Source organism: Aegilops tauschii, chromosome 4 (assembly GCF_002575655.3).
Source record: "Aegilops tauschii subsp. strangulata cultivar AL8/78 chromosome 4, Aet v6.0, whole genome shotgun sequence".
Classification (NCBI taxonomy): Eukaryota; Viridiplantae; Streptophyta; class Magnoliopsida; order Poales; family Poaceae; genus Aegilops; species Aegilops tauschii.
Window position 1 is genome coordinate 215,747,402 of NC_053038.3, and position 4,871 is coordinate 215,752,272.

Below are 4,871 nucleotides of genomic sequence, written 5' to 3' on the forward strand. Positions count from 1 at the left end.
CCTTACAGTCGCGAGCCCCGGCAGCTTGCATCGCGATGGTGTTGATGCTAACGAACTCCGACGGGTGAGTCTTGCCGTTGTATTTTTGTCCGACCTCAGGCTTGACCGTGCGGTGGGTGGGCCACTAGAACTGTCGCAGCTCATGGGTAAAGGCTGGACAACCCACCTCGTAAGGTAGGTCACCGGCACCCCCCGGCGTTGGGCGGTCCATAATGGGTCCTGCGCGCCTATCTGACTGATGGCGCGCGTCCTGCCGCCGCTCGATAGTGGTCTGAGCGTCTTCTTGAGCTCGCTCCCGAAGGCCTTGACATTGGCCGCAGCGGGCTCGCGGGTCGGACGACGCTGTAGAAACGTTGTCGCGGGTGTCGGCCCGGCGAGCCGGCGGCTGCTATCGCGGCCGTGGGGCAGGAGAGTGCACCGTGGTCGCAGTGTCTCCGGTCCTCCCACCGTCGGCATGCATCGGCTCGACGGAACGCCGGCATGAGGATCCCGTTGGGCGCGGCTCATCTTTGTTGACGAAGCTGATGAGGCTCCGAATAGTTGCCCTCCACTCGTCGAGCTTCTTCGCAGCTGGAGGGAAGTCGAGGAGTAGTTGCACACGTGCCAATGCTTCCGCTGGTGTGGGTGGCCGCGAAAGCTGTGTGGACCGTGACGCGCTCCGACTTCTAACCATGTTAGAAGGAGCTCTATCACGGTCTCACTGTTGCGCGCCGCTTCCGCCAGCATCTGGGCGCGCACGCCGGCCCGGTGCGTCTTGAGAGTGACGCAAAGGGCTTTTCCCGCGGCGGTGTCTGGAGGCACCGATGTCGCGGCGTTGCTCATCGCCACCATCCGCGACCGCTTCGTCGCCCGCCCGCACTGGTACGGGTGGTTCGGCCCCAGACAAGCCGATCGCTGTGATCGCCTTCTTCTTGGGAGCCATCGCGATGAAGGAGTCGATGAGCTGACTTCAAAACCGGATTTTCACAGCCTCAGCGCCCCTACCTGGCACGCCAAAGATTTCGGGGCTTAAGAACGACACTTATGTGATCCCTCGGGGAGTCCCTCCTACGGTTGGCGGGGTGTGGGGCTGCGCAAAGAGCGGGTCTAGAAGATCAACATGGTGGGATTTTTACCCAGGTTCGGGCCGCAAGCGATGCGTAATACCCTAGTCCTGCTTTGGTGTATATATAGTGTTCTTGAGTTCTTGAACTAGCTACGGTGCGTGCCCAGTCCAAAAAGTCTGAATCCTTCCTCGGTACGCCTCGGGCCTCCTTTTATATGTCAAAGGGGTTGCCACAGTAGAACACAGGAGGTGGAAACTGAAAGTGCTAGTTATCGACTAGAGGGGAGGTGAATAGGCGATTTTTATGAAAGTCTTCAAAACATGAGAGTTTTGAAGACAAACAATAGAAATGATCCTATTGATATGCAGCGGAAGGTAGACTACACTAAGCAAGCCATAGTCAAGTATGCAATGAAGTGAAAGCACGAAGACTAATAGCAGCTAGGTAGTAAAGATCAGGATGGAAGATAGTATGAAGCCAAACAATGATAGTAGTCACACAGTGAAGTCAAACAAGTAGTGCAAGCAGGCAATGACTTCTCGAAGTCAAACTGTAAGTAAGGAGAGGGAGAGGATAGAACCAGTCACTTGTTGAGGACACAGGATTTGTTGGACCAGTTCCAGTTGCTGTGACAACTATACGTCTGGTTAGGGAGGCTGAGATTCAACTCAGAAGACCGCGTCTTCACCTTATTCCCCTTGAGCTAAGGACACCCAGTCCTCGCCCAATCACTCTGGTAAGTCTTCAAGGTAGACTTCCAAACCTTCACAAACTTCGTTCACCGGCGATCCACAATGACTCTTGGATGCTCAGAACGCGATGCCTAACCGGCTGGAGGATTCACAGTCCTCAAGTGTAACAAGTCTTCAGGTCACGCGGACAGAAAGACTTCAGTGATGCCTAACACTCTTTGGCTCTAGGTCTGAGCAGCCACCAATTTATGGTGTAGGGGGTGGGCTATTTATAGCCACTAGGCAACCCGACCTGATTTGTCCGAAATGACCCTGGGTCACTAAGGAAAATGACCCTGGGTCACTAAGGAACTGACACGTGTTACAACGGTCAGATTTCAAACACACGCGGCAGCTTGACTTGGGCTGCAAGTAAAGCTGACTCATCCAGCTCTGGATAAGATTTGCTCTCATTGTCTTCGCTCGAAGACATAGGATTTTGATTGAGCATCACTTCAGTCACTCTGACTTTGTTCACTGGGACCCCACTTAACAGTACGGTGGTTCCTATGACTCAACAAAGAAGAAAAGGAAACAACGAAACAACTAAGTCTTCACGCTCCTTAGTCTTCACGCAATGTCTTCTCTTGTCATAGTCTTCAATGTGAATATCTTCACATACCACCATTGTCTTCAATGTCTTCATACATTTTTAGGGGTCACCTCCGGTAGGTAAACCGAATCAATGAGGGACTACTACCTATGTTATCCTGCAATTCTCAAAAACACATTAGTCCCTCAACCAGGTTTGTCGTCAATACTCCAAAACCAACTAGGGGTGGCACTAGATGCACTTACAATCTCCCCCTTTTTTGTGATTGATGACAAACTGGTTGAAGTTTTCAACGGGGATAAAAGTATGTGAAATTGTAAAGGATTTTAGGTATTGTCTTCATAAGTAGCAAAAGGCTCCCCCTGAAGATGTGCATACAAGTAATTTGCTTTTGGAATGCAAATGCACATGGCAGGTTGTACTTGTGGAGATCCTCTTCAACTTATGAAGACAATTCATCATGCATGATTTGATATAACGAAGATAATGACATGCATAATGAAAAATGGATGTCTGCAATATGACTTCGTGCGGGATTTATCATCGCATCACAGAATAGCAAACAAGTAGCAGACGACCATCAAGTTTAAGTGTTACAACTCAAAGAACCAAATGTATCAAAAGCGAGAGTTGTAAACACTAGTCAAAATATAAAGCAACCGCCCATATGGACCCGCTTGAAGACGATCAACTCATATGCTTCTCCTCCTTTTGTTAGTAAGGACCAAAAAGGTTTGAAGACATAGAGCCTCTACTCGTTCCCAGAAGGAGTAGGAGAAGCTGCAGGGTTGGCGTCGGGGTTTGGCGGTGCAGAAGAACTTGGTGCAGTGTCGATACGCGCTCAAGTTGGAGGTGGTGAGGTAGCATCATCTTGATCGTCCATGACTCTGGCATTCACCGTTGCTGCTGAGGAGGAATAATCAGAGTCTTCAAGAGAGGGAGTTCGACGCAAGACAACATTCCTTGGAGGAGTGGAGTCAAAACTTGAATCTTTTAGTGAAGCCATCGTCTTGAAGATCTGCTTCAGCACTCAGCAATGTCAAACTCTTCCATGACCTCCGACAGGTTTCATGTGTAACAAAGGCATTCTTGGTGGCAAGATTGCAAATGCGATTGATGTCCACCAAGAAGCTTTGCATCTGCCGCTTCAGCCAGTAGTGATGCTTATCCTATTTCTGATGCAGGGCAACGAGAAGCTCTCGGTCATTGAGAACACGAGATCGCTTCCGAGGCCTTTGAGCAATAGTGCTTTAAGTGGCTTCAGTTTGAGCACGGTGAGGTAAGCGTGTATTGCCAGCCAAAGGATAAACACGAGTGATGGCCTGGACTCCTTCAATGGGCTGCGTGAAGCTTTGGTGATCAGCATTGTGAAGACAAATGGGATGCTTGGTAGGCTCGGGGTATATGGCTTCAACTAACATATCAACCTCTGGCAGAAAGATCAGATGGTTGTGAGCAGAGGGCTAATAGTTGACAGCTGAATGAAGCTTGATGAGGCGCATAACCCACAGAGCATAGAACTTCAGTCCAAAGAGATCAGAGCCTGATGCAGCCAACTGCCTGATAAAGAAGTCTTGAGCATTGAAGCTGATGCCGTTGAAGATATAAAAGACCAAAGTCTTCATTGCTCCTTCAAGTTTCGCTACTGAAGAATGTCCTTTGACAGGCCATAGAGTGCACTTGAGGATATGATAAATAGTGCAGGGCAGATACTCTAGGTCTTCAACAAAGAACTCCTTTGGGTAATCAGCGTCATGTGGCAGAGGCTTCATCATGCTCAGCATTTGGCTCATGTTGGTCTCTGGCTTCTGAAAGATGCTCTCCAATGCATTGCGGTGAAGCTGACGACCAGGTTCATATAGTTCACCTGGAGTGGGCAGACCAGTGAGCTCAATGATGTCAAGAGCTTTAGCTTCATGGTGTACGTTGTCTGTCATCCACTCAAGGACCCATGTCTTCGGATCCCTATTGTAGCCGCGAATGTGGAGGGTGGCATAGAATTGCAGTAGAAGCTCTTCATTCCAATGCTCCTTATCAGTCACAAAATTCAGCAATCCAGCATCACGAAAGCAGTCAAGGGCTTCTTCAAGGCACGGCAATCCAGCAATGGCTTCACAGTCAAGACGCATATGAGGGAAGATGCGCCCTTGATCATAGAGAACACATGAGTAGTAGCTGCGCTGCTGATAGCTCCAGAACCGATCAGATGAAATCCTTGGCTTGGAATAGGGGTTCTTGGCGCTATCAAAGAAAGTGTTGTGCACAATGAAGACATTTGCATTGAAGGACCCTGGTGAAGTGGCAGTACCTAGAAACCTGGGCAGTCTTGGCTTTGGCTTCTGGACCTGAGGCCTGTGCTCGACATGATAGTCAAATTGTGGACCAGCAGCAGGAGGAGGAACCAGAATGGGCCATCTGACAGTGACCAGCTGACCATAATTGTATGCTTGCTCGATAGTGTGTGGCCTTGGAGGCGGTACTGGAGCAGTGGCATTGGCATTAACTTCAGGCTGCAGATTTGCTTCAGGTGCAGCATTGGCT